Source organism: Engystomops pustulosus, chromosome 7 (assembly GCF_040894005.1).
Source record: "Engystomops pustulosus chromosome 7, aEngPut4.maternal, whole genome shotgun sequence".
Classification (NCBI taxonomy): Eukaryota; Metazoa; Chordata; class Amphibia; order Anura; family Leptodactylidae; genus Engystomops; species Engystomops pustulosus.
This window is the reverse complement of record NC_092417.1, coordinates 92,371,270-92,384,453: the sequence shown is the minus strand read 5'-3', so window position 1 is coordinate 92,384,453 and position 13,184 is coordinate 92,371,270.

The following is a 13,184-nucleotide window of genomic DNA, read 5'->3' as shown; positions in this document are numbered from 1 at the left end:
CTCCTCCAACTCCTCCAACTCCTCTTCTTCTGGCCATACACGCTGAACAGTGAAGGTCTGAGCAATGCTCCCCTCTTGTGTCTCGCCAACATTCTCCTCCTCTTCCTCCTCATCCTCCTCCACCTCCTCCGATATGCGCAGAGAAACAGACCTGAGGGTGCTTTGGCTATCAACAAGGGAATCTTCTTCCCCCGTCTCTTGTGACGAGCGCAAAGCTTCCGACTTCATGCTGATCAGAGAGTTTTTCAACAGGCCAAGCAGCGGGATGGTGAGGCTGATGATGGCGGCATCGCCACTGACCATCTGTGTTGACTCCTCAAAGTTACTCAGCACCTGACAGATATCAGACATCCACGTCCACTCCTCATTGTAGACTTGAGGAAGCTGACTGACCTGACTACCAGTTCTGGTGGAAGTTGACATCTGGCAGTCTACAATCGCTTTGCGCAGCTCGTGGGCACGCCGCACAACAGTCGGTGAGCGGGCAGTTGGAGGCGGCGCTGCGCTGCCCTGAGAGTGGCAGCATCTGTGCTGGACTTCCTGAAATGTGCACAGATGCGGCGCACCTTCGTGAGCAAATCTGACAGATTGGGGTATGTCTTGAGGAAACGCTGAACTATCAGATTTAACACATGGGCCAGGCATGGCACATGTGTCAGTCTGCCGAGTTGCAGAGCCGCCACCAGGTTACGGCCGTTGTCACACACAACCATGCCTGGCTTCAGGTTCAGCGGTGCCAGCCACAGATCAGTCTGCGCCGTGATGCCCTGTAATAGTTCTTGGGCGGTGTGCCTTTTATCGCCTAGGCTCAGCAGTTTGAGCACCGCCTGCTGTCGCTTAACGACGGCACTGCTGCTGTGCCTAGAGCTAGCGACTGATGGCGCCATGCCCACGGATGGTAGTTCGGAGGAGGAGGTGGAGGAGGGGTGGGAGGAGGAGGAGGCATAGTAGGCCTTTGAGACCTGGACCGAGGTAGGCCTCGCAATCCTCGGCGTCGGCAGTATATGACCAGCCCCAGGGTCAGACTCGGTCCCAGCCTCCACCAAGTTAACCCAATGTGCCGTCAGCGATATATAGTGGCCCTGCCTGGCAGCACTCGTCCACGTGTCCGTGGTCAGGTGGACCTTGTCAGAAACGGCGTTGGTCAGGGCACGGATGATGTTGTCTGACACGTGCTGGTGCAGGGCTGGGACGGCACATAGGGAAAAGTAGTGGCGGCTGGGGACCGAATACCGAGGGGCGGCCGCCGCCATGAGGTTGCGAAAGGCCTCGGTCTCTACTAGCCTATAGGGCAGCATCTCCAGGCTAAGCAATCTGGAGATGTGGACATTAAGGGCTTGGGCGTGCGGGTGGGTTGCACTATATTTTCTTTTCCGCTCCAGCGTCTGGGGTATGGAGAGCTGAACGCTGGTGGATGCTGTGGAGGATCGTGGAGGCAACGATGGGGTTTTTGTGCCAGGGTCCTGGGCAGGGGGCTGACTATCAGCTGACACAGGGGAAGGAGCAGTGGTGTGCACGGCCGGAGGTGAACGGGCTTGGTGCCACTGATTCGGGTGTTTAGCATTCATATGCCTGCGCATACTGGTGGTAGTTAAGCTAGTAGTGGTGGAACCCCTGCTGATCCTGGTTTGGCAAAGGTTGCACACCACAGTCCGTCGGTCATCCGGTGTTTCCTTAAAGAACCTCCAGACTTCTGAAAATCTAGCCCTCGCCGCGGGAGACCTCGCCACGGGAGCTTCACTACGTGACACATTTGGCGCTGATGCACCTGCTCTGGCCCTGCCTCTCCGTCTGGCCCCACCACTGCCTCTTCCAACCTGTTCTGCTATAGGACTCTCCCCCGTCTCAGAAGCACTGTGTTCACCCGGCCTCTCAACCCAGCTTGGGTCTGTCACCTCATCATCCTCCGATCCCTCAGTCTGCTCCCCCCTCGGACTTCCTGCCCTGACAACAACTTCACCACTGTCTGACAACCGTGTCTCCTCATCGTCGGACACCTCTTTACACACTTCTGCCACTACGTCAAAAAGGTCATCATCACCCACAGACTGCGACTGGTGGAAAACCTGGGCATCGGAAAATTGCTCAGCAGCAACCGGACAAGTGGTTTGTGACTGTGGGAAGGGTCCAGAAAACAGTTCCTCAGAGTATGCCGGTTCAAATGCCAAATTTTCCTGGGAGGGGGCAGACTGGGGGGGAGGAGGCTGAGGTGCAGGAGCTGGAGGAGTGCCGATTTCGGTGACATGGGTGGACTGCGTGGAAGACTGACTGGTGGACAAATTGCTCGAAGCATTGTCGGCAATCCACGACATCACCTGTTCGCACTGTTCTGGCCTCAACAGTGCTCTACCACGAGTCCCAGTAACTTCAGACATGAACCTAGGGAGTGTAGCTCTGCGGCGTTCCCCTGCTCCCTCATCAGCAGGTGGTGTCTCACCCCGCCCAGGACCACGGCCTCTGACCCCTGCAGTAGTTGGACGCCCACGTCCCCGCCCTCGTCCTCTACCCCTAGCCCTCGGGTTAAACATTTTGAAAATGAAAGTTATAACTTTAATTTTTTTTTTACTTTTTTTTTGTGGTTTTTTTTTTTTTGTGTTTTTTAGTTTTTAAAACCAAACGATGCTATCCTATTGCTATGGCTATTTTCTAGCCAACTAAGAAAGCACACTGCTATGCCAGATGAGATGACGCTGAGTTATGAAAAAATAAACGTAAAATAAAAAGTAAATGGCAGACTGTGCCTAATTGAAATCCAACCCCTAATAAATTTTCCCACTTCGGTCTTTGCGATGGATATGTGCGTCACTAAGCGCTAAACACAGCGGTCGCAAGTCTCACTCCAAATTCCTCACAATTGGCTAGTATATGCACTGCAGCAAGGACAGCCACCAGCAGATCAACCAGAAATAAAATATATATAACGCTATTGTAGGCGTAAGTAAGCCGTTTGGATTCTCCTTTGGCTATTTTCTAGCCAAGTATGAAAGCACACTGATGAGATGACGCTGAGTTATGAAAAAATAAACGTAAAATAAAAAGAAACTTGCAGACTGTGCCTAATTGAAATCAAACCCCTAATAAATTTTCCCACTTTGGTGTTTGAGGTGGATATGTGTGTCACTAAGAGCTAAACACAACGGTAGCAAGTCCCCCTGCAAATTCCTCACAATATGGTACTAGCTGCACTACTAGTGCCAGCAAACCCAGCCACAAGCAAACAAAAAAAAAAAAAGTATAACGTTATTGTAGCCCTAAGAAGGGCTGTTGGGTTCTTGGAGAATCACTCCTGCCTAACAGTAATCTACCTGCACACTAACGCTAACCCTGACCAGCAGCAGCTCTCTCCCTAGCGGCATCCAGACACAGAATGATCCGAGCAGCGCGCGCAGCGGCTAGTCTATCCCAGGGTCACCTGATCTGGCCAGCCAACCACTGCTATCAACGTGTAAGGGTACCACGTCATGCTGGGTGGAGTGCAGAGTCTCCTGGCTTGTGATTGGCTCTGTTTCTGGCCGCCAAAAAGCAAAACGGCAGGAGCTGCCATTTTCTCGAGCGGGCGAAGTATTCGTCCGAGCAACGAGCAGTTTCGAGTACGCTAATGCTCGAACGAGCATCAAGCTCGGACGAGTATGTTCGCTCATCTCTAATTGTCACTTTTTATTGGCTATACTTCTGGTCTTTATTGTTTTGAGAATTTGGATATATAAGGGCACTTTAGATTTAACATTAGATGCACTTTACAAATACTTCATTTTATTGGTTCATTAGCAAATTGATGAGATTTTATTAACTCTTGAATGTATGTAGGAAAAGAAAATCGGCAACTTTGGTTGGTTTGGTTCTTTTTGCATTTTTTTGGGGCTGTACATGGCACCATAAAAACCGCGGGTGTTAGAGATGGGTGTCAGCTGTAACATACAGGTAGCACCCACAACTTATGGCACCGGTCACAGCCGATACCAGAAGTGGGGCAAAGTAGTAGTATGTCACGATGCGGCAAGTCCCTGCCGCCCCTGATGTACTACTACGTCCAATGTCGGAAAGGGGTTACTATAAGACACTGTCGTATTTTTGGGGAAACACAGTATATTCTAATTCTAAAATCCATTTTAGCAGCACTGCCCTATGATAAACAGACTGTCTGTATAAATTGATCTGTGTCAAATATGTCCATCCACTTAACTTGAACAATTAAATATATAAAATATATAATTGGTAACAATGGTGTCACTAATTAGATACCATACATAATCATTTTAAGTCTAATAATGGTATGTCAGAATAAAGAGGTAGCTGGACACACTGGCTCATCGCTAGGACTCCTGCACAGGACATTTTTGTTTTCACAGATGTATTGACTATCGTTTCACATTACCAAGACAGTGAGGAATTCTTGTTAATTTCCTTCACACGTTACGCCTAATAACACCACAGAAACTGTTAAAAAGGCCATGAAACGTATATTGGTGCTGCATTCACAGCCATTTTTATTAACACATTAGGGATTGTAAAGTGGATTATATAGATGAGGGCTGGTTTAGCATACATGGATAATGCCTAGCAGTGGAATTGTTAACCATTTCACATAGATTAGGCACTACAAAAATAGGCTTTGCATTCTGTCGTATCCCGTGCAACTACTTACAGCTAATATGACTTAGGATACTTGCAATAACTCTTATTTGCCTCTACTCAAATATCTTATGATAAGTATAATTTTTTCCCCTAACATTAACTGTTACCTTTCTGCATCAATTTTGTATCACTGTAATTAAAATTCCATGAGGTCTATGGACCAAAAAAAATGTTTTTCTTTTTCATTTGCTACATCATTAGTTGAGCTGAGCCACCCCCTGCCATTGAAATTAATAGCCTCCCTTTAACTCTATCTGTTAATAAACCTTGAAATAACACAGTCATCTTTGGCTATAGCATCTAAAGGGTTAAACGTCCACAATCTGTGCTAGTTTGGATGGAAGGTGTTTTCCATATGTTATTAGCTATACTCCTAATGTTGCCAACTACACTGAGCCTGCACCATTTCCATACCATAAATGTATTCCAAGATGCACTATCCTGTTTGCAGCCATACCTTATATTTTCCTAATGAAAAGACTGTATTGGAGTTTATATCCTGACTAATGTTATGCACAGAAATAATTATGAAAGAGATATGACATTACAACAAATACACTTATAATGGCCAATGCTTTTTCTATTGACCAAACACAACAACCCCAGTACAACAAATTGCCTCTCGATTAAAGGAATTTCTCTCAGCTTTAAAAAATAAATTTACCAACAAGGATAATAACACAATCATTCACATATTATTTCAAAGCTGCACAGAATAGGTTGATCCAAGAACATTTTCTAAAATATTTTTAATTTGTTTTACAGAAAACTGGTGGCAACATAACCCCCCCTCGGTGAGCACAACAGTCACAAGTGCAAAAGTGCACAAGAACACGTTACAGGTGTGAAGTGCAGTATATAAATCAATGTAAGAAAAGTGGGGCTGTGACCGACCCTTCAATGAACATTTAACCATCCTGTACAATTGCTTTACAACACTGTAAAGGTAAAAAGCAGACACAATCATATCCACAGTCAATATTACAGACAAGACCTGATTCCAAACAATTTGGAGCAAGTTCTCTTCCTATGGAATATGGAGCCTTGGTTACTGAGACAATGAGATCCTACAGTCTTGTTCCCTGGACTGAAAAAAGGAGGACGATAGCAGCTTTAAGAGGGAAACATCCGCATGGCATAGACTATGAACAGGGTACATGTAGCCTGGATAAAAACAGAGCATAAAATTCATTTTTATTGTGTGAGAATATGGCAGGTGGAGTAAGCAAAAACAGAAAATGTTCCCAACCACATGGGCACCCCAAGATAATAATGTAGAATTGCCTCAATGACAGAAAGGGGGGAAGGGAAGTTCTCTTGGTATACTATAGCTTGTTGATATACTGTTCCAGCGGAAAGGAAGGTGATTTTATAATTGGAGAGTTTATCGGGAAAATGGTGGTAATTACCTGAAAACTTTTTGAGGCAACCATCCAACCTCCTAACAATTTTGGTGGTTGAAAAGACCACTGATTTATGCACACAACAAGATCAACTGATGCACACAACAAGATCAACTGATCTTTCCACCTGTCCATTAAATTAAGATGATATCCTATTCTGGAGTATATTTCTGAATCAAACTCCAGTGAGGTGAGACTAGTAAATTCTCTAATATACCTTACTAAAGAAAAAAGCTTCAATGTTAAATTCATTTTTTTTCTTCTTCCTTTCCTGCATTGAGCAGTGTTCCTACACATTAGATAAGAAGAGCCTAAAGCTTAACCCCTTATATACCTGGAGAAAATGTCTCTGATAATTCAGCTGTGTAAGTAGATAAGACTATCCGAGGACTGTATGTGTGGATTTAAGGCATTAGAAATTGTATAATCGGCTACTTATATTTATGATATATGTGTGAATATGGAGGCAAAGCTGATATATAGATTAAAGGGATGACTAAAACAGGAAAAGTAAACATTCATTACTGATTCATACAGCTTTGACGTTTAGCAGCAGTAAAATGTAAGCATGCCATAACTAACATTCGATCTTTGGATAGAAACCTGCTGCATTAAACATGGATACACTTGGATTTTAGAGAATGCTACATTGCATGCATACAGAAGCAGCATACTGTTCCATAAACATCTACATTCCACCCATAACATAACCTGTTTCCAGTTATTATTATGACATGGTTACATAACCAGTTGAACATTGCTGGCTGTTTACAGAGCACATCCTTCTTTGTGCCAGGTAGGAAGATGTTGGTAAAGGACAGTAAGCAACCGCAGATTAAGGGCTACCCTCTTTGATTTGATGCAGTTCTGACCACAGGATATGTGTACATTCATTTTGGATCAGATAAGTAACTACAGCTTCCTCTTTTCTGAAATCACCATTGAGCAGGACCCCCAATGTGACATGGCCTCCCCCGTCCTCTCTATTAGTGGTTAAAAGAGGTTTCTTCCAAACTTTTCATAAAAAGGATATTAACATTACAGGTTTGTAAAGGACCTGACCACAGATCAGTTATATGTCATAACAGGAAAGATGAGACTTGAAGATATTTCTTAACCAGAATTTCCAGATCACGGAGGATTTAACCAGCTATTGGCTCTTGAGATGTAACCGACATTCCTTATCTGTATTGCATGGAAAACCGAACTTGTCAAAATGCCTAATTTCCAGGCATAGCCTTAGGTTCTAGAGATCTGTCCCTGGAAACTGTTATAGCATGCCCATAAATGTAAAATTATAAATAAATAAAATCTAATTTCTTTTAAGAGAGAACATGTTAAACTACTGCATATTATAAATACAGTAGTTGCAATCTTAGCTAGTGCAGCTTGATCTAGCATAGCTACATGGTTTCTGAGATCCAGGAACCTCTCTTGTACTTGCAATTGCAATAATATTTATCTTCTACATAATTTATTTATAGGGACTTTTCTACTGTACACCCAGTGAGTCAATTGTCTGCTGATGACATTGGCTTCCAGATAACAATGTGACAGCCATGCAACAAATTCCAAGTTGATTGATAGTAGTTAGGAAGCACCAATAAAACTTTCAGCTTACAAAGAGTCTGCTTCTCACATTTCATGGATGTCCCAAGCCAAGCAGTCTTCTGTGCCATACAGGAGGCTGGTGTACTTACAATGTATATTCCAGCAGATGTAGATACATCTATCAGTGTTCAGGTTTAGAATGCAATTTTGTGGATGAACCAAAATAAATAACATTTCAATTTTGGACAACATATCCACATCTATCTATGTCCATCGTAATCATTAAACATACAGGGTATATGATCGAATTGCTTCTTGATAAATCAGCTCAGGAAATAACATGTATGGCTCCTGGGTTACATGGAGTGGTCTTCTGCAGAAATTCATGGGCCCTATCGATGATTCTTTCTTTTGACCTCAACTATCCCTGCACCATAAAAGACAATGGGACAGATTAATCAATATGTGTACAACAGAATTCTGTAATAACTTCCACCACAAAACTGTCTGCACCAAATTTATCAAGGCTTTAAAACAACTTTTAAGATAAAGAGAAAAACTAAAACAGAGGACGACACCTTGGGTAATGACATCAGGTGAATTGGAACAGTGTTTTTTACGATAGGAAGGTGCTCACCTGGAAGATTCATTGGTAATTATTAGAGATGAGCGAGCAGTAAAATGCTCGGGTACTCGTTATTCGAGGCGAACTTTTCCCGATGCTCGAGTGCTCGTCTCGAATAACGAGCCCCATTGAAGTCAATAGGAGACTCGAGCATTTTTCAAGGGGACCAAGGCTCTGCACAGGGAAGCTTGGCCAAACACCTGGGAACCTCAGAAAAGGATGGAAACACCACGGAAATGGACAGGAAACAGCAGGGGCAGCATGCATGGATGCCTCTGAGGCTGCTTAATCGCACCATTATGCCAAAATTATGGGCAACAGCATGGCCATGACAGAGTGACAGAATGAAGCTAGATAGCATCTAAAACATCCAATAATTGACCCTGACACTATAGGGGACGGCATGCAGAGGCAGCGGCAGCAGGCTAGAGAGTGTCATGGCGACATACCCTAAATGGACTCAGGCTTCAAACCAATGGGTGGCAGAGAGGAACCAAAGGAGGTGAGCAAGAAGCTCTCAAATAATATCGGTACATGATAAAAGTTTGCCAGTATATTTTGTGGATTACACAGCAGGGTGGCGACAAAGTTAACAACTTTGATGTGGAATCCATGAAAACAACCCAAATTTGTGCCTGACACACCTCGTTTGATAAGGGGACGATGTATGGAGGCAGCTATATGGACGACTTTTGGAGGTAGCAATGGAGACAACGTGTGGAGGCTGCTATGGAGACAATTTAATTTGGATAGTGCCTGTATGTGGCAGTCCAAAAAAGTTTTCAAACCAGAGGAGCAGGTAGGTGGCCCTCCAGAAAAAGGAATAGATTGAGTGCCTGTATGTGGCAGTCCAAAAAAGTTTTCAAACCAGAGGATCAGGTAGGTGGCCCTCCAGAAAAATGAAATAGATTGAGTGCCTGTATGTGGCAGTCCAAAAAAGTTTTCAAACCAGAGGAGCAGGTAGGTGGCCCTCCAGAAAAATGGAATAGATTGAGTGCCTGTATGTGGCAGTCCAAAAAAGTTTTCAAACCAGAGGAGCAGGTAGGTGGCCCTCCAGAAAAATGAAATAGATTGAGTGCCTGTATGTGGCAGTCCAAAAAAGTTTTCAAACCAGAGGAGCAGGTAGGTGGCCCTCCAGAAAAATGGAATAGATTGAGTGCCTGTATGTGGCAGTCCAAAAAAGTTTTCAAACCAGAGGAGCAGGTAGGTGGCCCTCCAGAAAAATGGAATAGATTGAGTGCCTGTATGTGGCAGTCCAAAAAAGTTTTCAAACCAGAGGATCAGGTAGGTGGCCCTCCAGAAAAATGAAATAGATTGAGTGCCTGTATGTGGCAGTCCAAAAAAGTTTTCAAACCAGAGGAGCAGGTAGGTGGCCCTCCAGAAAAATGGAATAGATTGAGTGCCTGTATGTGGCAGTCCAAAAAAGTTTTCAAACCAGAGGAGCAGGTAGGTGGCCCTCCAGAAAAATGAAATAGATTGAGTGCCTGTATGTGGCAGTCCAAAAAAGTTTTCAAACCAGAGGAGCAGGTAGGTGGCCCTCCAGAAAAATGGAATAGATTGAGTGCCTGTATGTGGCAGTCCAAAAAAGTTTTCAAACCAGAGGATCAGGTAGGTGGCCCTCCAGAAAAATGAAATAGATTGAGTGCCTGTATGTGGCAGTCCAAAAAAGTTTTCAAACCAGAGGAGCAGGTAGGTGGCCCTCCAGAAAAATGGAATAGATTGAGTGCCTGTATGTGGCAGTCCAAAAAAGTTTTCAAACCAGAGGAGCAGGTAGGTGGCCCTCCAGAAAAATGAAATAGATTGAGTGCCTGTATGTGGCAGTCCAAAAAAGTTTTCAAACCAGAGGAGCAGGTAGGTGGCCCTCCAGAAAAATGAAATAGATTGAGTGCCTGTATGTGGCAGTCCAAAAAAGTTTTCAAACCAGAGGAGCAGGTAGGTGGCCCTCCAGAAAAATTGAATAGATTGAGTGCCTGTATGTGGCACTCCCAAAAATTGTTTAAAACAGAGGACCGGGTAGGTGGCCCTCCAGAAAAATTAAATGCATAAAGTACTATAGCTAGAGCCAGTGGGCCCTGTCAAAAAATAGCCAGTTTCCTCTGCTTTAGTGTACAAAGAGTAGGAGAAGGAGGAAAATGAGGAGGAGGAGGAGTGCATAAAATATTCAGGTTGAGCTTCCTTCACCTGGTGGAGATTGGAAATTATGAGAAATCCAGGCTTTATTCATCTTAATAAGCATCAGCCTGTCAGCGCTGTCAGTCGACAGGCGTGTACGCTTATCGGTGATGATGCCACCAGCTGCACTGAAAACCCGCTCGGGCAACACGCTAGCGGCAGGGCAGGCAAGAACCTCCAAGGCGTACAGCGCCAGTTCGTGCCACATGTCCAGCTTTGAAACCCAGTAGTTGTAGGGAGCTGTGTGATCATTTAGGACGATGGTATGGTCAGCTACGTACTCCCTCACCATCTTTCTGTAAAGATCAGCCCTACTCTGCCGAGACTGGGGACAGGTGACAGAGTCTTGCTGGGGTGACATAAAGCTGGCAAAAGCCTTGTAAAGCGTACCCTTGCCAGTGCTGGACAAGCTGCCTGCTCGCCTACTCTCCCTCGCTACTTGTCCCGCAGAACTACGCACTCTGCCGCTAGCGTTGTCAGAAGGGAAATACTGTTTCAGCTTGTGCACCAGGGCCTGCTGGTATTCATGCATTCTCACACTCCTTTCCTCTCCAGAGATGAGAGTGGAAAGATTTTGCTTGTACCGTGGGTCCAGGAGAGTGAATACCCAGTAATCGGTGCTGGAATAAATTCTTTGAACGCGAGGGTCACGGGATAGGCAGCCTAGCATGAAATCTGCCATATGCGCCAGAGTCCCAACGCGCAAGAATTCACTCCCCTCACTGGCCTGACTGTCCATTTCCTCCTCCTCCAACTCCTCCAACTCCTCTTCTTCTACCCATACACGCTGAACAGTGAAGGACTGAACAATGGTCCCCTCTTCTGTCTCGCCAACATTCTCCTCCTCTTCCTCCTCATCCTCCTCCACCTCCTCCGATATGTGCTGAGAAACAGACCTAAGGGTGCTTTGGCTATCAACAAGGAAATCTTCTTCCCCGTCTCTTGTGACGAGCGCAAAGCTTCCGACTTCATGCTGACCAGAGAGTTTTTCAACAGGCCAAGCAGCGGGATGGTGAGGCTGATGATGGCGGCATCACCACTGACCATCTGTGTTGACTCCTCAAAGTTACTCAGCACCTGACAGATATCAGACATCCACGTCCACTCCTCATTGTAGACTTGAGGAAGCTGACTGACCTGACTACCAGTTCTGGTGGAAGTTGACATCTGGCAGTCTACAATCGCTCTGCGCTGCTGGTAAACTCTGGATAACATGGTTAATGTTGAATTCCACCTCGTGGGCACGTCGCACAACAGTCGGTGAGCGGGCAGTTGGAGGCGGCGCTGCGCTGCCCTGAGAGTGGCAGCATCTGTGCTGGACTTCCTGAAATGCGCACAGATGCGGCACACCTTCGTGAGCAAATCTGACAGATTGGGGTATGTCTTGAGGAAACGCTGAACTATCAGATTTAACACATGGGCCAGGCATGGCACATGTGTCAGTCTGCCGAGTTGCAGAGCCGCCACCAGGTTACGGCCGTTGTCACACACAACCATGCCTGGCTTCAGGTTCAGCGGTGCCAGCCACAGATCAGTCTGCGCCGTGATGCCCTGTAATAGTTCTTGGGCGGTGTGCCTTTTATCGCCTAGGCTCAGCAGTTTGAGCACCGCCTGCTGTCGCTTAGCGACGGCACTGCTGCTGTGCCTAGAGCTAGCGACTGATGGCGCCATGCCCACGGATGGTAGTTCGGAGGAGGAGGTGGAGGAGGGGTGGGAGGAGGAGGAGGCATAGTAGGCCTTTGAGACCTGGACCGAGGTAGGCCCCGCAATCCTCGGCGTCGGCAGTATATGACCAGCCCCAGGGTCAGACTCGGTCCCAGCCTCCACCAAGTTAACCCAATGTGCCGTCAGCGATATATAGTGGCCCTGCCCGGCAGCACTCGTCCACGTGTCCGTGGTCAGGTGGACCTTGTCAGAAACGGCATTGGTCAGGGCACGGATGATGTTGTCTGACACGTGCTGGTGCAGGGCTGGGACGGCACATCGGGAAAAGTAGTGGCGGCTGGGGACCGAATATCGAGGGGCGGCCGCCGCCATGAGGTTGCGAAAGGCCTCGGTCTCTTCTAGCCTATAGGGCAGCATCTCCAGGCTAAGCAATCTTTAGATGTGGACATTAAGGGCTTGGGCGTGCGGGTGGGTTGCACTATATTTTCTTTTCCGCTCCAGCGTCTGGGGTATGGAGAGCTGAACGCTGGTGGATGCTGTGGAGGATCGTGGAGGCAACGATGGGGTTTTTGTGCCAGGGTCCTGGGCAGGGGGCTGACTATCAGCTGACACAGGGGAAGGAGCAGTGGTGTGCACGGCCGGAGGTGAACGGGCTTGGTGCCACTGATTCGGGTGTTTAGCATTCATATGCCTGCGCATACTGGTGGTAGTTAAGCTAGTAGTGGTGGAACCCCTGCTGATCCTGGTTTGGCAAAGGTTGCACACCACAGTCCGTCGGTCATCCGGTGTTTCCTTAAAGAACCTCCAGACTTCTGAAAATCTAGCCCTCGCCGCGGGAGCCCTCGCCACGGGAGCTTCACTACGTGACACATTTGGCGCTGATGCACCTGCTCTGGCCCTGCCTCTCCGTCTGGCCCCACCACTGCCTCTTCCAACCTGTTCTGCTATAGGACTCTCCTCCGTCTCAGAAGCACTGTGTTCACCCGGCCTCTCAACCCAGCTTGGGTCTGTCACCTCATCATCCTCCGATCCCTCAGTCTGCTCCCCCCTCGGACTTCCTGCCCTGACAACAACTTCACCACTGTCTGACAACCGTGTCTCCTCATCGTCGGACACCTCTTTACACACTTCTG